The 25,747-nt window shown below is 39.8% G+C and overlaps 1 pseudogene; it reads left to right on the top strand.

The window, feature by feature from the left end:
* The first annotated feature begins 19,575 nt into the window (after positions 1-19,575).
* LOC126020752 (60S ribosomal protein L32-like) lies at positions 19,576-25,302 on the top strand (annotated as a pseudogene).
* Positions 25,303-25,747: the final 445 nt, after the last annotated feature.

The following is a 25,747-nucleotide window of genomic DNA, read 5'->3' as shown; positions in this document are numbered from 1 at the left end:
AAGGCCTTGTATGCAGCTAACCTAGATCTGATCTTCAGGACCTCATATGGTTCCCCAAGATTTTCAGGAGTGATCCCTGAAAGCACAGAGTCAGTAATAAACCCTGAGCACAGCTGAATGTGGCCACAAAACAAAAAGAAAAGAAAGGAAGGAAGGAAGGAAGGAAGGAAGGAAGGAAGGAAGGAAGGAAGGAAGGAAGGAAGGAAGGAAGGGAGGGAGGGAGGGAGGGAGGGAGGGAGGGAGGGAGGGAGGGAAGGAAGGAGGGAGGGAGGGAGGAAGGAAGGAAGGAAAGAAGGAAAGAAAGAAGGAAGGAAGGAAGAACATTTTTGAGCAAAATAGGAAAATAATATATCTAATGTATTGTTTAAAAGTACAGTATTTTCCGGCGTATAAGACGACCCCCTAATTTTGCAGTTAAAACATAGGTTTAGGCCTATATTCGCTGTATCAGACAGAACGTTCCTGTGCTGCAACTGTATGTACCACAGTGAACCAATCACAACAAGCAAAGGTTCAAAGGTTATACTGTCATAGACTTCCTCTCTGACTCTGGCCAATCTGAGTAGGCTTTTGACAGTGTAGATTCGGTACAGAACATTGTCTAATTTGCATGCATAAAAAGCCTGCTTGGATTGGCTGAGTTAGAGAGGCGGTCCGAGCAGCCTGGCAGTGATTGGTGCAAGATCGAGCTGGAAAATCATTTGATGGCAATATCCAGACGATTTTTGTTTAGTGGCTTATCGAAATGTTTTTCGGGATATACTCGGCATATAAGACGACCACTGATTTTCGGCTGACTTTTTTCGTTTCAAAAGTCGTCTTATAAGCCGGAAAATACGGGAAACATATTGTGTTTTCAAACATCCTTTATAGCACCAAGCATAGAAATATTACGATGGATTTATCTCATATACGAAGAAACAAAATTTTCTACCATACTATATATATCACGTAACTTTAACAACAGGAATATGTTTGATAAATGCGTCAGGCATTTTTTTCATCATGTGACTGTCACTACATAGACAGTTTAATCTATTACATCAGAGGGCTATATATAGTAATCACTACTGCATATCTAATCTGTTGCTGACCAAATCATGTCTAAACAGTGCCATGACTGTCAATGTAGAATACATCTATTTGCTATGTATGAAAATACTTTAAAAATAATTACACAGAAATATGAATAATTTAAACTTTATGCAATAATTAAATAAAAGAAAGAAATATGTTGGGGCCGGAGAGATAGCACAGCAGTAGGGCGTTTGCCTTGCAAGTGGCCCACCCAGGACCAACGGTGGTTCAAATCTGGCATCCCATATGTTCCCCCGAACCTGCCAGAAGCGATTTCTGAGCATAGAGCCAGAATTAACCCCTGAGCGCTGCCAGGTGTGGTGAAAGAAGGGAAGGAAGGAAGGAAGGAAGGAAGGAAGGAAGGAAGGAAGGAAGGAAGGAAGGAAGGAAGGAAGGAAGGAAGGAAGGAAGGAAGGAAGGAAGGAAGGAAGGAAGGAAGGAAGGAAGGAGGGAGGGAGGGAGGGAGGGAGGGAGGGAGGGAGGGAGGGAGGGAGGGAGGGAAGGAAGGAAGGAAGGAAGGAAGGAAGGAAGGAAGGAAAGAAGGGAAAGAAAGAAGGAAAGAAAGAAGGAAGGAAGGAAGATAAAGAGAGAGAAAGAAAGAAAGAAGGAAGGAAGGAAGAGAAAGAGAAAGAGAGAAAAGAAAAAGAAAGAAAGAAGAAAGAAGGAAAAAAGAAGGAAGGAAGGAAAGAGAGAGAAAGAAAGAAAGAAGGAAGGAAGGAAAGAGAGAAAAAAGAAGAAAGAAAGAAAGAAACAAAGAAAGAAAGAAAAAGAAAGGAAGAAAAAGAAAGGAAGATGTAGTAAGCTTAATAGCTGATGAAATAAGAATTTTAGGAAAATTAATGACAAAAGAAGTATTACATCAGAAATATTTAAAAATCATGAACTTATACTTATTAAACAGCATGGCATTTGAATATATGTATAATAATGACAAAACTTATGAAGAAATGAATAAGTCTTTAATTCTTGTGGGAGATATTGACACAGCTTTCTTGAATAATAGATTGAGAAACTTAATAAAAAGTCAAGTGCAATAAGTTTGAGTAATGCACAATAAAGACAAATCAGGAATTTAGAATAAACAAGAAGTATAAAGTGGAAGTATTTATTTTTCATGATATAAGCTTGCATACAAACACTCCATTACAAATTAGGCATTTACATTATTTTGTTACTATTTATGTGCCATTATTTTGACACAAATAAACTCGCCAGTCATATTTTAACACTTGCTGACTAGGATTTCTTTTAAGTTTGTATTACAGTAATTGAAATACTATGGAATTTACCCAATTAATTTTTATAGCTATGGTTTTGGGCATCATTTAAATAAAAATATTTGACAATTTAATCCTGTTATCTTGAATTTTTCTCTTTTCTTTTGGTTTTGGGGCAACACCAGCGGCACTCAAGGGTTACTCCTGGCTCTGTGCTCAGAAATCATTCTGGCAGGATAGGTGGGGAGCACCATATGGGATGCCGGGAATAGAACCCGGGTTGTTCATGTGCAATGCAAATGCTCTACCCACTGTACTATCACTCTGGTCTCTTTTTCATCTTTTCTTATGCCTTTTCCCCCAGCCCTCCATCTTCTAATCATCCTCAGGTTCTTTCCTATATGATCCTGGGAGACATAAATATTTACAAATTGCTCCTGTCTTTCCTGACGAAGAAAAACACATAACTAACATTTCTATTTATTCATCAACTATTCACTCTATGTGCAAACTGGATTTATTTTGCATGATCACCATGATGGTATTCTCTACAAAGTCTTTTATAAATACTAAATTATGCATTTTTTTCACAGTGTGCCCCAAGTAAAGCAAGTTCTCTTTATATACCAGAAGGCTGATCCAGTGACACATGTTTGCTTTATCAACCTCTGTAAAAGTCTAGTGGTAATTTATATTGATTACATAATAAGAAACTCCATCCCTGGTACAACATGTTCTTTCAGCTGCAGAACCACACCTGTAGAAATGTTAACCCACATCTGGTTCCATAAATCTGCTTTTTCTGATCCTCTGGAGATATACTTTCATGTAAACTATATAGCTACATGTGGAACAGGAAAGACCAAAGCAGATGGTTAAACCTAGTAACCATTTCCATCCCAATCTCTCACTCTTTCCTTTGACTTTGATGTCTTCTTATTAGAGAATCAATTCAATCATTCCTCTTCTTTTTTTTCTTGGCCAGCTTTATCTCTCATAGATACCCAATTTAAAGTGATATTGTTGTTATGACAAAGTTTTGTTTTTCAAATTTTATTTTAGTCATGTGGTAGATATAGAAGCATTAGTAAGGGAATAACAAGTGGCCAAGAGAAACAATCTCAGAACTGGTCTTACAGAATTGAGTCTATCATAGTGAGGAAACCTAGTGGGGGATAAGGAGGGAACCCTGAAACAATGGTGGAAAGAAACCAACACTCAGGTGAGGGTGTGGTATTAGCATATAGCATAGAATTGAACAGAAACTTTCTCAGAGTAGACAAACTTATGGTCAATAGGTATATGAAAAATTCTTGACAGCACTGGTATTCAGGGAAATGTATATAAAAACAATAAGAGATATTAACTCACACCAATGAAACTAACACATTAAAAAAACCTACCAGTATTGAAGTGGATTTTGATTTGGGGAATAAATTAGCTTCATCTACTGCTAGAGAAAATGTCAACTAGGAATTGAGCCTCCCGATGAGCCAACAGTCCCACTTCTTGTCATCTACTCCAGGAACCCAAAGACTTTCAGAAAGTATATTTTCACTCCAATGTTTGTTGCAACACAATAGAAAATTTTAAAGATGAATCTAGTCAACATTACTCATTGATAAAAAGATCCTTCCAATTAAAGTTTTGAAGGAATATATCATAGAAAATACATGTCTCCACAAATATATTTTTCATTTTTCTGATTTCATTTGTAAGCATTAAATTATATCTCTATACAGAATCAACTTTCAAGGCAAACAGACTGTGATAAATCAAATGATTGCTTTCTTGATTTATCTTAAACTCATCATAATTACTTAACTCATAATTACTTTCTTTAATTCATCATAATTATTATTGAAATTAAATCTGCTAACACCCCAACTTTATACTGATTTAATTTGTCAGTAAATGTACAATAAATATTAAGAAATAATCTTGGCAGAAAGATCAGTAACTTTAGGAAGCAAAGTTAGAAAGCCATAAATCCAAGTGTGAGAACTAGGATAGGCTGTATCTAGCCCCCGCAAAAATATTGGTGGGGAGAAGGAAAACATCAAGTTATGTTTTGGGAAGGGGTGCAATTACTCTTAGCTATGTGCTCAGGGGTTGCTCCTGTTGGTGCTTGTGGAGATATGTGGCACTGAGGATCAAACCTAGGCCTACAGCAAGGAAAGCATACACTCATTTCCTTGTTCTCTAGTCCACAGCCTCTTATGACAGGAACCAATGTTACAGAGAACTGTGCTATCAATTTAAGTAAACGGGTTCTTTCTGCTATTGTCTTAAGTTCATAGTCAAATAAAGTTTGGAAACAGCTTATGAATGGATGTTGTTGAGATGATATCTATAAACTAAATCCCTCCATTATTCATTTGATAGCAAGGCACCATTCTTTTTTAAAGTTGAACAAAACTTTATCTGTCTGCCAATAAATAGCCCCAAGCTGACCAGTCAGGGTCATCTCATGAAATAGATGAACCCCACCCAATGTCATGAAGAGGATTATATAGGAAAGGGATATAAGAGGGTTCTAGCTTTTTGATGATCTATAAAATGATTGTCTATTGTCAAGGGGTACCTACTGCTCCCTTGTGTCCTTTTCTGGTATGGCCAGGTAGCTTGGGGTGGTGTTACTGAAAATAGGCTTGTAGAAACCTAAGGGCACCATTTTTTTTTTAAGAGTTAGGATAGTATAATAGAACCAAACCAATTTCAAGATTTGGGGGGGGTCCATAAATTATATTTTTATTATTATTTATCTCTTATTCTTTGGTTAGTGTTGTGAATCTTTATTATTTGTTATTTGGTGGGGTTTTGTTTTTTTTGGGGGGGCACACCTAATGGTGCTCAGGGGTTACTCCTAGCACTGTGCTCAGAAATCGCACCTGGCAGGCTCGGGGGACCATATGGGATGCTGGGGATCAAACCTAGGTCCATCCCAGGTCAGCCATGTGCAAGGCAAATGCCCAACCTACCGCTCTGCTATCACACCAGCCCTCTTTATTATTTGTGACTTTGTTAGTGTAAGACGCCTACAAGTAATTGTTGTGTGGGATAACTTCATAGGAGCAGTACAGTGGTCAGGTCAATCTTTCAACCTAATATTGCTGCCTAAAATCAGCAAAATAGTAATGAGAGATTCAGCAGACTATAATGAAGATCTCCATTTTGTAAATAAACTTCAGTCACAGCAGATATGAGGCTTCAGCATCTAGTATCCGGGTACAGTGGTCTGAACAATCTGTTAGTGGTCTGCAGTAAAACAAAGCAGAGACCAAAGAGAACAAGGGTATTTCAGAAGACAACTTCTTAGTGCTGTAGGTCCAGTGATAATTTTCCAGAAAAGAGGAGTTTCTAGTGCAATTTTCAGAATTCCATCAATATCACCATAATGTGTGACTTCATCTGCCATATAAAATATTGTTGTCTTAGGGATCTTTAAAAATAAAAATATTAAGTAAAAAAAAGAGATAAAAAGACGTTGTTTTTGAACAATTATTCTTTATTTTTTGATGTGTTCTTTTTTCCCCCCTTTTTGGGCCACACCCAGTGACGTTCAGGGGTTATTCCTGACTATGCGTTCAGAAATCACTCCTGGCTTGGGGGACCATATGGGATGATGGGGAATCAACCACGGTTTGTCCTAGGTTAACGGCATGCAAGGCAAACATCCTACAGCTGTGCCACGGCTCTGGCCCCTGAACAATTATTCTGACATTATTTTCACAAAATGTGGGAAATGTACAGGGTTAAAACCAGAGGAACTGGGTGTGGGGCAAGTGTGAACCTTATAATATTCTTGTAACTTCTGTTAATCTAAAAACAATGCAGAAATGAAATTTATTTAAAGACACTAAGAATAAACAATTTGTCCCACCCATAGGCTTGTGCAAGTTTGGCCCAAGCACAATTGCTAGGACCAACAACACCCTTTCCTCCTCCTCTTCCTCCTGAGTTCCTTGAGCATTTTAAACCTTTAATGCATTTGGCTATAGATATTGTAATCACAGAGATTATAAAGCACAGCTTTTCAGATATGTGATCTTAGGTGTTAAAAATTTAAATGCTGGCAAAGACAATTGAGGTGGATCTGAGAGTGACAAAAATTATAAGATCTGCTGATGCTCACTTGCACTGTGGTTTCAGATGAAGTGTCTAAAAACACTTTTCTGGAACTGGGAAGAGGGATCAAAGTGCTGGAGTGTATGTATAGAATGTGAAGTTCTGAGTTTTATACCCAGAAATGCCTGGTCTTTGGGCAGTGAATATTGTCAGAAGTGGTTCCTAAACCCTCTGACACTTTTTTGATGCCTTAAAATAAATGGGGCTGAAGTGAAGCACAGTTGGTAGGGTGTTTGCCTTGTATGTGGCCACCCAGTGTTGGATCTCTGGCATCCCATATAATCCCACAAGTCTGCCAGGAGTGATTTCTGAGTGAAGAGCCAGGAGTAACCCCTGAGTGTTGCTGGGTGTGGCCCAAAAACAAAAAGAAAAAAAAATAAAAGGAAAGCAAATGTTTTATTTGGGTGGGAATCTGTCTTAGGCATCCCTATTCAGCCAGTTGAAGTTTCAAATATTTTCCAGACCAATATGGTTTTTAAAGGCAAGGATGGAAGGAACATACTTGTCCTAGAAATGGGGGGCGGGGAAAAGAAAGAAGAAGGAGAAGGCTGGAACTAGAGTTGAGGCACACCCCAGCTGACTTTGTTCTGCATGGCATAATTATGGGAAACCTCAGATTCTGACCTTTGAATCTAGAGTGTTTCCTTTATGAATATAGGCATTATATCTTCCAAAAACCAAAACCAAACCCCCCCCCAAAAAAAAACCAAATCAGCAAAGGTCTGTTGGAAAGGAAAAAGAAACCACATCTTCCTAAATTTTTAAAACATATTTTTGTAGTTTTAGGTAATATGGTTACAATAGTGCTAGTGTTTATAGGTTTGATGTATAAATTACTGCACCACCCACTCCTCCCCCTCCAAAATGCTCAAGATCTCTACCAACTGTCCTTAAAAAATACTGGGGATCTTGAGAGATAGCATAAGATATGAGGCTCTTGCTCTGCATGTGGCTGATCCATGTTCCAATGTTCCAGTACACATATGGTGCTTAGCACTAACAGAGATCACTCCTGAGGAGAGAACCAGGAATAGCCCATGAACACTATTGGGTAAGCCCCCAAAACCAAAATAAGAAAAAAGAAACAACATGGGATACTGCTATACCATCCTCACAACTAGAGTGCCAGGATCCCTCTACCATTACCTCAATGTCCCTTCCATCCCAGCTCCCTCACCCTCAGACCACAATTTTATTTTGTGACAAAAATCAAGACATGAACACCTAAATTTGTTTTACTTTTAAGACCCAATGCTTCCTACCCAAGTATAGAGAGAAGAAAAAAATATATATTGTCAGTTTAGAATTAAAAGCTTGAGACAGAATGAACTATTCAAAATCACATAGGTGATCTACTATGGACACATTTTTTTTTTTAGACCAGTACCTAGGTAGGAGGTGCCCACAAAAGATAAGGACCAAGATATTAAAAATATAAGTCTCAGCGCCCGAGAGATAGCATGGAGGTAGGGCATTTGCCTTGCATGCAGAAGGACAGTGGTTTGAATCCCGGCATCCCATATGGTTCCCGAGCCTGCCAGGAGCGATTTCTGAGCGAAGAGCCTGAGCGCTGCCGGGTGTGACTCAAAAATCAAAACCAAAATAAAACAAACAAACAAACAAAAAAACAACCAAAAAACCTATAAGTCTCATACCAATCCGGGAGAAAGAGTTAACAAGATTAAAACTACTTCCAATGAAAAATGAATTATTTTTATTTTAACAGAGTAATAAGAGCAGAACATTGAAAATCATGAAAAATTAAAAATAAAAACACCTCAAACTCTTCCTCTTCTCATTTTCTATTTCTTTTTTTTTTTTTTTTTTTTGTGTTTTTTTTTGGGTCACACCCGGCAGTACTCAGGGTTTTTTCCTGGCTCCGTGCTCAGAAATTGCTCCTGGCATGCACGGGGGACCATATGGGACGCCGGGATTTGAACCGATGACCTTCTGCATGAAAGGTAAATGCCTTACCTCCATGCTATCTCTCCGGCCCCTCATTTTCTATTTCAACAAGGGAGAGTCTATAGTACCCAGATGGCTAATAGAAACTCTGCCCAATATTTGCAACAGAGTGATATTTCTAATCTGCCTTTGCCATGACTATGTATTTACCCTTCAGTACAGGATTTTGATTTTTCCTTTGGTTATCATCAGTCTTTTTTAAAAGACAGAATTAAGTGAACAATCTAGATGGTCATGGTTTAAAGCAGATGACTTCCCAGAAGCAATAGGTTTACAACTACAACCATCTCAATGGGGAGAAAATAAAAGAAAACAAAGAATAAGGAGAAGAGAAGGGATAGTCAGAGGAAGGATTGTCAGATGGATGGATAGAAAGATGGATTGAAGGAAAGGAGGGATAAGATAACAGACACAACAGAACTGTTGTATTCTTTCCTAAAACATCTTTCTTCACTAATTTCCCCCTTTATTAATTTTCAAGGTACTTGTAAGAGGAGGGGGCAACTATGCTTAAATCCTTCACCAAGGAAATAAACAAAAAAAATTGGAACAGCTTTTTCCAGCTGACAAGGCTACATTGTCAAGCATTCCAGACACCCCTGGGTCTGTTTCTAGCCATTTTCAAGAAGAAAATATTCTGCCTCTCTAACAAGTTTTAGCCCCGAGAAGGCATTTCAGTTCTTACTTGCAAGGTTTTCGTTGACAACGGAAGATAGTTTTTAGAATGAATCGTAAGTTGTAGATGAATGAATCATAAAGGAACTTAAGACAATGTTTGTTCAATCTCCTGGTCTAAATATTCATTTTTTCTGATGCTGCACTCAGAGCAACTATTTTCTTAAGTCTTTGGTATGGACCACTTTAGAAGTAAAAGCAATCCAGATGACAAATGACCGGAAAGACAGTAAGTGCCTGGTTCGCTTTGACCATCATTTTCATGTTATTTTTTTTTCAGGCTATGGATTTTCAAGTGTAAGCAAGCAATGCATACTTATAGAACACAGAATCTGTGAGACACACAGACACAGAATATGTCCACAGGACAGTTCTGGTTATGGCTTAAGTTGCACAGAATGTTCTAGACTCTGGACTCTGGACTCTAGACTCTGGACGCTGAACTAATGGCCACTCTAATCAGGTCTCATCTGAGATCCAAAGCAGCTTGAAATATTTGAAGACAATGGTGGTTTTGTGTATGCATGTGTGTGTGCAAGTGTGTGTATGTGTGTGTGTGTGTGTGTGTGTGTTCAGAAGTTCTGGGCATATGTCCTGTATATATCATGGCAGACACTTGACCTCCCTGAGAGGCAGCCAATGTTACACCAAAAACAAGAGAAGGAGTAGGAAGAAGAGGAAATGATGTGATAAAATCCAAAGATGAAGAGAAAGGAGGAAGAAAAAGGGAAAACAGAAAATCATACTGACAAAAGTCTCTTAGGCTCATGGATAGAAATATAAATATTCAGAATAACAAAGGTGTGTGGGTACAAAACAGCAAGGCAAAGCAGAAATCAATAGTCCATGTGGGCTCAATGTCCCTCCCAGATTGTCTGGGTCCCTTCCCACTTTAAACTTGGTATTTTAGAGAAATTATTTATGACTCCTTCTCCTCTCAAAAGTATCCTAGCTTGGGAAATGAACGAGACAGCCTCTCTCCCTACAGACCACCTCTGACAGAAGCAGAAAATGAACATGCAGAAGAAACTGAGGGGGCAAAGGGAATAATGGTTAAAGAATCTACAAGGGTGCTAGTCACCCACAAGCTCAACATGGTTCAAGTTGGCAGCATGGTGGCCTGCAAAGTGTCTAACAAAGTATAGGATGGAAGAGGCACCAGAGAATAGAGAAAAAATACAAAAGCAGGAGACAAATGATTCAGAACACAAATATGTGCCAGTTTCTAACATTTTCCTGGTATGGGGGGAATGAGTGACTGTAATTAGCAAATAAGAAAATGCTTAAACCCCTCCTTGCTTACAGCATGCACTCAAATCCTATCTCTGTGGCTACCCACCCTCCTCCCCCCACCACCACACACACACAGCTGGAGGCTCTGAACTGCTCACCTCCTCCTGCCTAGTGCCGCCCCACTCCTCATGGCCACATACCAGACTGTCTGCCACCCAGTTTCACTGGCTGCCACAGAGTGGCCACAGCCTGTGTGGCTGCTCCTCAGTGCGTCATTTCAGAGACCTTTTTTGACTCTTCATTGGATCAGAATTGTGTGTTGTGAAAGCCTGTGAGTCCAAGTCAAGGGCAAGTTCAAAGGCCAAGGGATTTCTAGCAAAGCATTCTCTAGACCCAGAGGGAAGATGAAATGCCAAAGGCAAAAGTCTTTCTTTGGTTTTTCAAGTTTCAAAAGGAGGCCATAAGGATTTCTACCATCATTTTGATTGGGAGTTACATGTAGGTTTAATTGTCTTTCAAAATTCTTACCATTAGAGTTTTTTTTGTTTTTGTTTTTAGTTAGTTTGGCCTATACCTGATGGTGTTCAGGGCTTAATCATGGCTCTGTGCTCAGGTATTACTGTTAGAGGTGCTGGGGACCATAAAAAGTGTTAAAGGTAAAAAGAGAGTTGACTTCATGCTAGGCAGGCTCAACTCCTGTACTATCTCTCATTAGCCCCTCTCTCAAAATTCTTACACTGCAAATTCCACTCCTTAGATCCTCAGATTGTGGCTGTAATTGGAAAGAGGCCCTTGATAGATAAAAGATAGAAGTCTTTAACAGAGGAAGTGTCTTGGGCGTTGACACAGACAAGGACTATGTCACCGAACTTGAAAACTGCCACCTGCAGGCCAAAGACAGAGGCTTGAAATCACTTGCTTCAAAGGCCTTAAAGGGCTGGAGAGATAGCATGGAGGTAAGGCATTTACCTTGCATGCAGAAAGTCAGTGGTTCAAATCCCCTGAACCTGCCAGGAGCGATTTCTGAGCACAGAGCCAGGAATAACCCCTGAGCACTGCTGGGTGTGACTCATAAACCAAAAAAAAAAAAAAGAAGCCCCATTGAGAGTTATTGATCTCTGCCTCCCAGTCTTATTTGTCCACCTTGCATATAATACTCTGGGAAACAAATATCCCTAGAAACAAGTTGTCTGAAGAATAGAGTTAGGATATAACCAGACTTCCTATTTTCTCATTTTATTGAGAGGATTAAATAAATTTTCTTTGGTTATCTGAAAGAGGGGCATCCCTCATAGTAATGCCAAGCCATAGTCAGATAGCTTCATCTGCTATGGCCTCAGTTTCTCCCTCCGTGGTGGCTGAATTTAGGATTCTGAAATCACTACTGTGACTTGATCAGGAAGGCAAAGAGTCAGGATATCTGAGTTTGGAGGCAGGGAGGTAAAACTTAAATGTAAAGCCTTAACAATAAACACTCTAGCTGAGATGCCCTGGCAAAAGAATCAGGGAGAAGACCCCTAAATTCTTTAGCCAATCACTTCAGAGGTAATATCCTTGGCACCCCACCCTTCCTCCTCTCAGAATCACTCTGCCTTGGGCTTTTAAATTTGCAATTTTGATAGATGCAAACACTGAAACAGTGGGATAGATTCAGACAAAGAATTTAATCCTTCAATACCAAATTCCAAAATATTGTTCCCTTGAGTCAGGGAAAGGAGAGGGTAAAAACTGCTTGTTAAATTCTCCTGCTACCAGGAAAGGAAAACACCAAAGTATTTCTGCAGCCTGCTGCTGAGACTTTCTTTTTTTCTTTTTTTTTTTTTTTAAACTGTTGTAGGCCTAGATTCTCATCCTGTCTCTCACTTGAATCATCCTCTGGTTGGTAGTGAAAGAAATGGTGTTTAGCCCTTTGCCTTATATGGCAGGGAACGACAAGGAGCTTGTCTCTGGAAGTGCCTTGTGGCTCTCTGACAAATGATAATGACTGGTTATGCGATCCTCTGCCCAGGCTTCTGTGGCTTTTCCTCAGAGAGACACAGAGCAGGAAAGTGAAGGGGGCTGGAACCAGCAGAGCCCTCACACCAGTACTGCCACTCACATCTTGGGTGATGTTGGGCAAATGCTTTCATTTGCTGTATATCCCCTGAAGCAACCATGTAGGGTCAAGAGAGCAGAAAGGCAAGGAACGAGCTTATGTTCTCAAACTTCAAGAAATTACAAGGGCTCACGCTATAAGCAGCCATTCTATTTTATTCATTCTCCCTCTGAATTCTCCCTCTTTTTCTCCGACTAAATCTTTTTTTTTTCCTTTTATAAATGATTTTTATCACATTAGTGATATTCAGGGTTTACTAGTGGCTCTCCACTTAAGAATCACTCCCCCACCCCCCCCCAAAAAAAAGAATCACTCCCAGGGGCCCGGGGAGATAGCACAGTGGCGTTTGCCTTGCAAGCAGCCGATCCAGGACCAAGCCGATCCAGGACCAAAGGTGGTTGGTTCGAATCCCCGTGTCCCATATGGTCCCCTGTGCCTGCCAGGAGCTATTTCTGAGCAGACAGCCAGGAGTAACCCCTGACCATCGCCGGGTGTGGCCCAAAAACTAAAAAAAAAAAAAAAAAAAGAATCACTCCCAGTGGTGCTGGGGGACCATGTGAGGTCCCCAAGCTGGCCAGAGTGATCCTTCAGTACAGAGCAAAGAATAGACCCTAAAAACTGGGGAGCAGGGAAAAGTAAGGAGGGAATCAAAAAGGAAAGAAAGAAAATTATAAGCTTAAAATTCAAACTCAAGTCATCCTTATTCCAAAGTTAGTTTCAAGGAAAACTTGGATTGTGGGTTGGGGGCCTAGGATAGTGACCAGAGCAGCTCCTGCTGGTGTGGTGGTGGTGGTGGTGGTGGTGGTGGTGGTGGTGGTGGTGGTGGTGGTGGTGGTGGTGGTGGTGGTGGTGGTGTGTGTGTGTGTGTGTGAGAGAGAGAGAGAGAGAGAGAGAGAGAGAGAGAGAGAGAGAGAGAGAGAGAGAGAGAGAGAGAGAGAGATACCAACTGTCCAGGCCCTGGGCAATTTTTAGCTTTCTAACCTATGTTTCTGACCTAGATACATTACTTTACCTACTTATAACTTTCCTCATTTTTCCCCTCTATACATTTGTGATAAAGATGATTTCTTTTGATTATTTTTCTGATTTTTAAAATCTAATAAACATCTATACACTACTTAACATGTATCAGTCATTATTCTAAGTTCTCAGTGTTGAAAGAGAGAGAAACTGGTGAGGCCAAAGTATGAATGATGGCTTTAGTTATCTCAGTCAGAAGCAATTATTAATGTTAATTCCTTTACTTGTGTGGCTTCCATATTCAGCACCAGCTCCATGAGAGGAAGGCACTATTTTAAGATAAAGTCACAGAACTGAAAAGCCCTGTTCCATGATGCTTCTACTCTAGGGACATAAGACATAAATAAAGATTCAGTGATAAGTGCATATTATGAATATGGGTACAACTCAACAGAGTATTCTGAAGATCTGTATAGAGGCTAATTTTTACCAACTCTCTGGTCAGAGATTTGTTTCTAAATGTTGGCAATAACATTCCCTTTCCAAGGGAGAGGGAGTCTAAATTCTAGCATATGCTAATGTATATCAAGGCTTAATTTCTATCATGGTTTATCTTGGGCCCCTAACAAGACAGTAATGAATAAAAAATTGGAAAGAGACACTAATTGCTTAGCATTGTATAATATTTCCAGCCAACAGCTATAAAAGATACAACTAACTTCAAGAGCATAGACAATAAGCATATTATAATATTTGGAAAGGTTGAGTTTTGAGTATCTATTATCTTGGTGTTCAAAAATAATTATTAAGGATAGACTTATAAAATGTATTCTTATTAATTATCATGTTGAATACAAATTGCTCAAAATCTCAATACTAAATTCATTAGTGGGAGCCACTTTGTGAATTGATGCCCCACACTGCTGTTTGGGGGACAGGTTCAAAGGGAAAACGAGACTAAGTCAGGGATTTATCTTTAGGTAGATTTTACTGCTACTTCCTTGATAAAAGCACTTCTCCAGCAAGTCCAGATTTCATGGACATAAAGGAAGTACAATTCTATAAATCAATTGAATTGGCACAAATATAGTAAGAACTCTCATTTTCTTGTTGTATTAGGCCTCTCAGGCAGACAACTTTAGATCAGCAATCCTCATTGAATATAATTTGTGAATTTGGTGCTCTGAATACAACCTAATTCAAAGATGGTTACTCTTTGCTTTGAATAAGCACCATGTGGTACTTAGAATTTACTCCTGTTTCTGTGCTTTTGGGGTCACTTTGCTTGAGGGACCTGACTGCTTGACAGACTATATGTAGTGCCAGAGATCAAACTGAAGTTTGCATCAAGCAAGGAAAGTACTTTAAGCCCTATTCTGTTGTTCCAGCCCCAGAGGAAGTTACTCTTTAAAAAAATATTTATTGTTTCTATGATTTACAGTACTGTTAATGATGGTTTTGTAGGAGATAATTCTTAAAAACCTTAATACATTTTATTTCTTTCTGCAAAAGTAAATTCTTCTCTTTTCCATGTACCCAAGTCCTCTAATCTATTATGGGTCCAAACTTCCCAGTGTCCTCCACTTTCCCCTGGCCAGATGAATTTAAGAGTATATAGAGGGTGAGGACTAAGGAAGTTTCTCCCTCTTCTCACTTGGGATTTAAACATTCCTTACCACTTTGTGGAGAAAAAAGAAAAACATCTTCTGTTATTCCTGGTAAGTTAAATATCTAAAGTAAATAATCTTCAGAACATCTTAGGGACAGAAATACTTAAAGAGGATTTTTTTTTCTCTTATTCTCCTTCCTCAAAGCCTAAATTTCACTTAGTAATGATAGTTGGAACAGGAAGTGGAAATACCATGAGAAATTTTCTTCTTGCCACAATTTCAATGCTGTACAAAAGAAAATGCTGAAAATCTCATCAGAAAGCAAGACCATACAGAGTTGATTGCTTTGTGTTCAAATCAAAAAAACATGGGAGGCTAGAAATATTTTCAGATAAGAATTCTTGCATTTTTAGAGAGATTCAGGTAAAATTGATTATTTGGAATACATACTAGTATTTCAGAAATTATTTAAAACAGAAAAAAACGGGCTTCTGAGCAATAAGTAATTCTATATGTCTACTATTGGTTCTTTTTAGCATAGATATATAGAATTGTGTCTGAGCCAGAATGTTTTAGCGGACTCACTAGGGAGTTATTTATAAACTACAGATGCTGGACCTCTCCCCAGACCCACTGAGTCAGAATCTATAACGGATGGGCCTTGGGTGTGCAAATTTTGAAAATCAGCTCTAGTTGATTCTCACTGAGACTCTGGTCAAGAACTGCTGGACTGTAGGAAACCAATCCATGAATGTGACATTCTTTTGCAATCAAGTATACTGAATTGGTTAGGTCTAGGGCTTATATAGCTATGTATTTTGGGACAAACTTTTTCACATTAACTTAGTGACCTCAGTTGAGTCTCCTGGTTTGCTCTTTCATTCCACAGATATTTATTGGGCTACTTTGATGTATCTGGCAGTGAGTATATACATTTGAAAAGGGGCTTTCTGCCCTTGGGAATTTTACCAACCAATAAATGGACATTGATCAAATTAATGTTAATTTTACTTGATATGGGTAGGTAACTAATCTGAAGTACAAACAACAACAGCAACAACAACAAAATACTAGCTCTTTTTTTCCTTAAGGATTTCTTTTAAGATTTCAAAGTCCTGGACCTAGAGAGTTAGTACAGCGGTGTTTGCCTTGCAAGCAGCCGATCCATGACCAAAGGTGGTTGGTTTGAATCCCGATGTCCCATATGGTCCCCTGTGAGCCTGCCAGGAGCTATTTTTTTTTTTTTTTTTTTTTGGTTTTTGGGCCACACCCAGCGTTGCTCAGGGATTACTCCTGGCTGTCTGCTCAGAAATAGCTCCTGGCAGGCACAGGGGACCATATGGGACACCGGGATTCAAACCAACCACCTTTGGTCCTGGATCGGCTGCTTGCAAGGCAAACACCGCTGTGCTATCTCTCCGGGCCCCGCCAGGAGCTATTTCTGAACAGACAGCCAGGAGTAACCCCTGAACAACGCTGGGTGTGGCCCAAAAACCAAAAAAAAAAAAAAAAAAAAAAAAGATTTCAAAGTCCTTACCCAACCTTCCCATGTCATGTACCATAGATGCTTAAAGTCCATTGATTGAGAAAATAAAGTATCAAAAATTACTTTATAAAATCAAATTATTATAGATTGAAAGACTCCTTTACATAAATTAATAGTTCATCCTACCAAAATTTTGGAATTAGAAAATTTGCACCAAAATTTTGCACCAGATATTGTGCACTGCAGTTTGCCAAAATAGCTATGGCATCTATGGATTTGTTTGCCTTTTGCAATAAATTTGTGGTCTCCTTAGGATCTCAGGTGTGTACGTTAGGAACTCTGCATGGTGGTGCAATAATGTTGGGTCAACAGCGAGTAAGCTATGTGGGATGTGAGCAATAATAATCTGAAAGAGCTGTTGTTGGTATCAGGTTTCTATATTTAAAGATTCTGGATTCTATGCATTTCTTTCATCAAAGTCAGGCTTATATGGAGCATCCTCTAGTTTCAGCACACCATTAGCATATCTTTCATCAAAGTCAGGCTTATATGGAGCATCCTCTAGTTTCAGCACACCATTAGATGTGGAGCTATCTGCCCTGCAAGCAGGCTGTTGCTGAAATGAAAGATTTCCAACAAACACCACTATCAATAACAAAACTATTTTCTCCCAGGTAAACAGTCTATTTTTCTCAACCCACTGTTCACCATGGTCACTACTAAGAGAATATAGTTAGATAACAGGTAAAAATATATATGCCATAACCCTAAGTTAAATGACTCCTGAGGCCATGCCCAACCTGAAAATTCTATGAATCCATGTATTCAGTTCTCTTGTCTCAAGAAACACCACCCAAAAGTACTCCAAATATTTGAATCACAGCCATGTGGTCCTGACATGTTCTCTTCTTGGGTATAAACAATTCCAGATCTCTTATCTGCTCCTTATAGTCTGTTCTTCTGATTCCTTCTGCCTTTACCATTTAGCTCTTGATGTATATTTGTCAATGCATTTTTAAAGAATGAGTCTTGGACAAATCCTGCTACCTGCCTTAATAGACAACATAATAGAGAAGGAAAGAATGAAAATATTGCAAGATCTGAAATGTCCACTGGTTAGGAATATACTCGTATTTATGCTTCAGTTTGTTAAGCTTTCTAAAGAGCTCTTATTTAAATTGAAATGTAGTCATTTTATTTATTTATTTATAATTAAGTCATTACCTAGTAAATCTTAAAGACTACCTAGTTTGGGCAACCTTATCATTCCTATGACTCATCTGAAGTTTCTTGCCAACAAAAACATTTAGGGACTTTTATGCAGTATTTCTGAAATGCGTTAACTGTTATCTTTTTCAATTATCAGTAGTAGTACAAATGTCTAATCTCATCAAACATTGTATGAGCCTAACTCTATTGCTTGCCTTTCTAGGAATTCAATCACATAAAAATCCTAATGCTATCTATTGATTGCTGTCAGACATTCATCTAATATTGTCTCCATACCCATCAATGTTTTTCTTGTAAATATAATTTCCAGGAGACTTGTTTTCTTTTTTATTTTGGGAATTGAGGTGGAAAACACCCAGTGGTGTATACACCCAGCCTACTCTGAGCTTTATGCTTGGAGGGTTACTTCAGGATATGCTAGGATGGGGTGCAGGTAGGGAGACAATATGTGGTGCCAGGGAAAGAAGTTGGGCCCTCTGCATACAAATCATTAACACAGACCTCTAAGTTATCTCTTGGACCTTGGTTTCCTTTATATCCAAAAGTAATTATGCTTCCAGCCCCATTGGTAATTCCCCAGATATTTTGCTAACTGCTAAAGTCCCCTTCAGCATCAGGAATTGCCAAAGACCTTAGTTATTAGCTGAACTAATGAGATCTCCCCTCTCAGAATTTGAACTGGAAACCCTGAAGAAACTTTTATTTTATTTCTTTTGATTTTTGGTTTTTGGGCCACACCCAGCAATGCACAGGGGTTACTCCTGGCTATGTGCTCAGAAATCGCTCCTGGCAGGCACTGGGGACCATATGGAATGCCGGGATTTGAACCAACACCTGTCCTGGGTCGGCTGCTTGCAAGGCAAACACCCTACCACTGTGCTGTCTCTCTGGCCCCAGAAGAAACCTTGACTCACTAATACAACAGAAAGCAAATTTATATGTCTTAGCTGAGTTACATTTTTGGAAACACATTATTGGAACTCTGCTGAGATTTTTTTGACACACCTTGGTTTCAGCGCCATTCTCTTTAGACTCTGGACTCATTTTGGCTTCTATTCTTAGATTTCCTTGTAGTTCCATCCCTGTATTATTCTGCATGTATCTTAGAATATTCTCTCTTTGCTAAAGCTATTGAGGCTTATTAACACCAATCTACTGATTCTAAGTATCCTATTTCATGTGCTCCACAAAAGTCTCAGTCTCAATCATGCTCAGATTTAGTAAGAATGATCTGGGTTTCTTCTAAACAACTGTCTGGCCTCTAATCTGTGTTATTTGTCTTTTACTTACTTTCCTGTAACACAAAGTTAGATAGCTTTTTTTCTTTACATTGACTTCTACTTCTACTGAGCCCAATAGAACAAATGGTCCTAACCATCTTTAATATATCAGGCAAAACTGGTCTCATTCCCCAGCAATCAATCTGTAAGGCATGTGAGAAAGAATGGCTCATGTGGGAGGAAAAGCACTAATCCTAATAATATATTCTTACTTCATGTGATAATCTCCAAGTTAAATAATTTCCTTCACATCAAGTGCTTTCATCTGCATAGTCACAAAATCATGTCAAGAAGCCTCAGGAAATTATTAAAAAACAATTGATCACCAAGTTATTTATCACTAGTAGACATGTGCATATGTATTCATGTTGTGAATTTAAAAAAAGAGTGCCTATGAAGAGCACCCAATTAAATATTAAACACTTAAACTATCTAAAACAATGATCTTCCTGCCACTGATTCCCCATGACCCCTTAACAATCTCTTCATTTAGTTTCTGTTGCTGTCTGAGCAGGAGGTCACCAGCATTCAGGGCTGCACTAGCCCTTACCAGTTTCCAAGAGAAGAGGACATTTCTTTGTCTTCAAAATGAAAAAGGAGGAGCTGGTATAGATGGAAGATGGGGGCCATGAGATTGGAGGTGTCAGCAGGGGCTGATTATAAGGAAGTAAGTTCGGAAGTCAGCAGAGGTGAGATCCATGAAACAATCTGGTTTCAGCACCAGAGGAGGGAATCTGCTTCTATGTACTCTCGTAGGTACACTATCCTTTCCTGTTACCAAAAAATCTGGGAAAGATGAAAGGACACTTCCACTAGCACTCAGATCTCCTTCACACATTGAAATCAAGACTTTTTTTTTTTTTTTAGGCCACACCCGGCGTTGCTCAGGGGTTACTCCTGGCTGTCTGCTCAGAAATAGCTCCTGGCAGGCACGGGGGACCATATGGGACATCGGGATTCGAACCAACCACTTTTGGTCCTGGATCGGCTGCTTGCAAGGCAAACGCCGCTGTGCTATCTCTCTGGGCCCGAAATCAAGACTTTTTACCTCTCTCCTCACCACATTTCCTAGCACAAGGGATTTGCACAAGAGAAGAGTTGAAAGGTGTGAACTCCTAAAAGCTTAGAGTGATTTTCAGATTCTTAAGAATCTAAAAGAGACTGTCCAAGAATCTTTTCTGATTCTCTGCTCCATATCACCACCGTCACCATGGACAAGAAGCAACTAAGCCAGCTCCCTCACTTCTCCTCACTGCTCAAGATCATCCCTCCATCCTATCCTCATCTCAACACATCCACTTCTGGCCCACTATGAGTAACTCTTTGCTACAGAAATAAATCTAAGGTCTATTCTCTAGTCAAAAAAAGTAAAATTTTTCCTTGGTAGGTGCATATCTGGGGTTGAACTTGTTGTCATTCCTTTGGCCTCAAGCTAGAGCTGAGTGTTGTCACTTTGACTCAAACAATCTCCGTGTGTGCTTGGAAGGGATCGGGAAAGGAAGCTTGTAGAGGTGGACACTGGGGGTAAAAAATGCCACTAGAATTTGTTAAAGGGGGAATATGACAGGGACAGGAAACATGGGAGCAAACAGAGGTAGGAGGCAAGATCTATGAAGCAGTCTGGTCTCACTACCAACAGGAACCACAGCCAGGTGCTCCTGATTACCTCACCCTCCCTGCAAGGCCCAGGCTTGACATGCTGGGATTAGTTCCATGCTTTTGGCTGGAGGCAGAGAAGCTGCCTCATTTACCAAGGCCTTTCTGTTGTCAACACCTTGTCATTGGTCTTCTGCTCAACTGGATCTTCAGATTTCCTGGTTCCTGGGTAAACCTGCCTCCTAATACATGTGTTGTCCTGAACGCTGATAATTAAAGACAAAATTTAGGTAACACTGAGGTAGACCAGTATTCCCTGGGCCCTGAACTCAAGGCTCCTAGAAACCAGCATCCAGAAGGCACTATTCAAGGATTGAGGGCATGAGGGTAAAAAAGATAATTAGACACTAGATAAGATGTGAAGTTGTCTAATATGATGATCATATGACCTTATCTCATTTAAACATCTTAACCACTAGGGAAGGTAGGAAAAACATATGAATACCCATTCTATAGATGATGATTTTTTCCAAGATATGGACTATTTGTAAGGGAACCCGCACTGGACCAATTTCTCTTCATGCTGCCCAAATGGATCTGTATCTCTTGAAATTGCTCAGTTCTCTGAACTATGGGCAATTCTCCAATAACAAACTTGGGTTAGAGTGACAGTTGAAAGCCTCTCAGTATGGAACTAGTGGTTCTATTTTTGGACTCTGAGAGAATTTATCCAGAAAAATTTTTAAGTCTCTAAATTTGTTGGCAGAATCTTTCTATTCCATATTCCTACCACACTATTTTCATACCACTTGGTCAGCACTTTCCTTGGGGTCCCCCACCATGGCTTCACCATAGTGACATATTTTAGAGATATATGATAGACTGTAGCAAATAGGAAAAGTCCTTTCCATATCTATTTCTTTGTCACTTTTTTGTCTTGCCAAAGAATAGGTAAATGGAGACTATTCCATGTGTTTCTAAGAAGACTTACCAAAATAGAAACTATCTACCAAGTCTGAATTCTAGAACTTTGCATGACTGGACAAAAGTCCAACTTCTTCTACCCATCCCAGAGCAAGAGACCTTTTTGACAAAGAGTCAAGTATAATTATTAATAAACTCACCATCAGAATGTTTTCCTATATGTTATCTAAATCCTTTAGGCTTCAATTTGAATCTAGTTCTTTTATTTATTAAACAGAGTGTTTATATACTTAAATATGACTTGATCTGAATCATATCAACTGCACATTAAATTGGTTTTGAACAATGGAAACAACCCAACACATCCTATGGATCAATTGATAGATTTCTTACATGTGTAGCAATTGAGCTTTTATTAGTTATTTTTTTTTTGTTCCAGACTTCTGCCATTGTAGTTTTTTCCCCAAGTGTTATCAAATAAAAGTTCTTGATTGAAGTTTCACTGTCCTCAATTTACCTCCCTATATGGAGAGATATGCGCTGGCTAATATATAAAAGAAGTAAAGTCGCTGCTAATAGTTTAAATCTCAAATCCGTTTGTTCTGTGACTATACATAGCAAAATACTAAGTGTAACTTTGGAAAAAAGTGATTTGTGGTTATTGGGTGGGCAGGGAGCATATAAGGAGAGCAGGAAAGAGAGGTGACAGTGAAGTTTGAACTTTCAGGGAGTCAAAGATGTTAGTTTCAAAATGGAATTTATCCTCAAATCCCAAGAATATAGATTTCCCTGAAAACGGCATCCCCTATGTGGTTTCAGAGAACAGTCGAAAATGAACTTGCTTTCTATATTTTGATTGACGTTAAAAAACACTGTGAAAATAGTTTGGAACCTGATCCCTTCAAGGCAAAGGACAATAATCAAACTATATCTTTTGCCTGCAGCCTTTCTCTCACACTTACTCAGAACTGTTCCAGGAAAAGAAATTCACAGGGAATTCTGCTCTCATATATCACTTTCAGAAGGAAAGGGAGGCATGTTCAAGAAAATTATCCCCAAGCTCCTAAATACAAAGATCAAAGATTATTTCTTGAGTTTCAGCAAAGAATCACATCACTTCACGGAATAAAATCAAACAGACTTAGTCCTTTGGAGCTAGAAACCTTTAATACCAAGTTTATTTTAAAAATATTGTCAGATCTCTTCTATTGCCACATACTTTTCACTTAAGTTCTAGCCATACACATCCGTGTTTGCCAGAGAGCCTAGCAAGATTGCACTATTTCATTTTCTAAATCCATCTGCATTGCCCTGTTAACAGAAGGGATCTATGAATTCCAAGCACTCTGTCCTCATCCACTTTTTAAAAACCACATATTCAGGCAGCACTTAAATTTCTCCACCCTTTACAATCAGCTCTTTTTAAAAAGAAACCAACTAGCTGTCTTGTACTACTGTTTAAGAAGTCCAAATATGTCTGACTATCTTGAAATGAAAGTCTCTTTCCTCCCTTTTTGCAACATATTTCTAGCCTACATCTTTTTCCGAGTCTACAATCACCAGCAGCAGCATTTTCAAACAAAAACCAAGATTTTTAAAGCAGCGGTTTGGTAGGATGTTCAAGGCAATTTCTAGAAACACACCCACTAGCAAAGCCACATTCACATTATTTGGTTTTATAGGAAACAGATCATGGCAGGCTTCTTCCATCTCAGCAAATATCAGATCAGTTACATCAACCCAATTAGTGCTACGTGTGTTCTTTATACCTCAGACCTCCTTTCCTTGCAGGTTGAGGAGCCAGTCTAGTCCTATATGTACCCTTTAGGAAAACAAATTAGTCTAAAAAAAAAGTCTTTGGTTGAAATCAGCACCGTTTGTCTTCTCCACCTAAAAAGTTTGCTGCTTTAAAAGCAAAACCTCTTTCTGTCTCTGATAGTCCAAGACGAGAATACTGGCTTGCTTCTGACACTGGCCCAGAGCTTTCAGGTAGAACTTTCCCCGCTAGATTCTGAAACAAAGGCTCTCCCTGAATCAAAGTTGCCAATGGTGGTCCTGGAATAGTAGTCTCCACCAGGACCCCTCCCCTCTTCCTAACTCTCAAAGCAAAACTTGGAATTGCCTTCTATTTGTCTTCCCAGAACATCTGTAGGGCAGTAAAGCCCCATCTGGCTCTCAGAATCTACATGATTTATGGCCTTTAACAGTCTCCCATGTTCACTACCTGGGCCTGAATGTTGACAAATCTGGAGAAAAGTTCCCCCATCTCTCTCCAAGGGAGCCAAGAAAGCCCTTCCTTACCTCTCTGGCCGCAACTTCTTCCCGGGGACTAAGGCAGCAAGGAAGGAGTGATTTCTTTCAGCAGGAGCACAGCGAGAGGGCAAGCAGCCGAACACACACAGCTCTATTCAATAAAACACCAGACCGCCCTTCCTTAGCTCCTCCCAGAAGCCCATGCTAAGTGAACACATATCCCCCTGTGTTTACAGTCGGCAGTCGGTGGTATGCATTGTCCTGTAGTTTTTCTAATAAGCAGCCAATGACGACACCCCGGGCCGAGGTGGATGCAGCCTGCCCGTGGAGATGCCTGTCATTCCCTAGGCATGCTCAGGAAATCACTCATCAGAAAAAGCAAGACCTAAAAAGCTCTGAAACTCTGAGCAGGCTGCCAAAACCCGCTGCATGCCCTTTTTTGGTGATCCTTAGCAGGGCCTCTGGAAGTGAGTCCATTGTCAGGAACGATCATAAGCAATGTTAATCTTAGAGAAAGAGGTTGTCTTGTGGAACACAACGAAAACTTGAAGAAAAGAAAAGAAAGCAACCCAATCGTCTCGTCTCTGGAACTCTCCAAGTTAACAGTCAGTTGAGAAAGAGCAGCAGTTTATTGGGTTGGGGGTGGGGATGTTTCCTTTACCGGAGGGCGCCTTAATGAATGGTTTTCTTTCCCAAGTGGGGGCACGGACACAGAGAAAGGAAATAGCTGTGTCCTGAAATGGCAAGCACCTGGGACTGGTGAACAGCCTCCCTTTGAATTTGAACGGGGCACAATCCCCTCAGATAGGTCTATGTGTGTTAAAAGTACAACTGACAACAGTAGCAGCAATAACAGACTTGGGTGTTGGGCAGAATAAAGAGGCATTGCCAGAATCTAGCTGAGCAGGGTCTATGAATCAAGTTCTCTTCCTTAAAACCCAGTGGTTCCCAACCCCACCCTTCTTTATCCCTCTTGTGTTTAGTTGCCTTAGAATCAACACAGGGAGATATTGCTAGAAAGTGTACACTCCAAGAAGAGATGAAGAACATCTGCCTTAGGGACTGGTTTAGAATGAGACTGATGCCCAAAGAAATGACCTTTTGTCCCTTCCCTTCCTTGGCACTGCTATGAAGGTGGCTGCCATTTGCTGCTAGAAGTCACCGTGGCCACCCTCAGACGGTTAGTGAAGCCCAAGGTCATCAAAAAGAGGACCGAGAAGTTCATCAGCCACTATTCCGACCACTATGTCACAAAGCCCAGAGGCATTGACAGTAGGATGTGCAGAAGATTCAAGGGCTACCTCTTGATGTCCAACATCAGCAACAAGAAGATGAAGTACATGCTGTCTTAGTGGCTTCCAGGAGTTCCTGGTCTACAATGTCAAGAATCTAGAGGTGCTTATGTGCAATAAACACAATGTTTGTGCTTAGATCACTCACAATGTCTCCAAGAATCACAAAAGTAATTGTAGAAAGAGTGACCCGGCTGGCCATCAGAGTCACCAATCCCAATGCCAAGCTGTGTAGTGAAGAGAACAAGTTGACAGTCTCTGAGCACATGATAGTGTGTTAATAAAACTGAGCCAGTTCCATAGACTCACTCTTTTCTCAGAAGAGATGTAAGCCAAGCTTGAAAGATCTGGGTACACTGGTCCATACAGTAGAAAGCTGGCCATCTTGAGAGGATAGGGTGGGTCAAGCCCCTGCCCTGCTGAAGCCACTCCTCTACCTCCATCACTCAGAAACACTTTTTTCCCAATGGCCCTGCCTATCACTGGCCCGCTACCATTTCCTGCAGGACACTAATCTGACCAAACTTCAGGAAGACATCAATTTAACAGAATGGACAGCTAACAAGAGTTTATTAAACCTTCTGCCATTGTATTAATGATGTCATTGGAGATATAATAATGTTCACAACTGTGCTTGCTACTATACTTTTTCTTTCTTTTATTTTCTTTCTCTTTTTCAATAACTTTGCTTTCATTTTTCTGGAAACAAATGTATTATGGTCAACT

The sequence above is a fragment of the Suncus etruscus genome, chromosome 1, assembly GCF_024139225.1.
Source record: "Suncus etruscus isolate mSunEtr1 chromosome 1, mSunEtr1.pri.cur, whole genome shotgun sequence".
Taxonomy (NCBI): domain Eukaryota; kingdom Metazoa; phylum Chordata; class Mammalia; order Eulipotyphla; family Soricidae; genus Suncus; species Suncus etruscus.
This window is presented reverse-complemented; position numbering and strand designations above follow the sequence as displayed.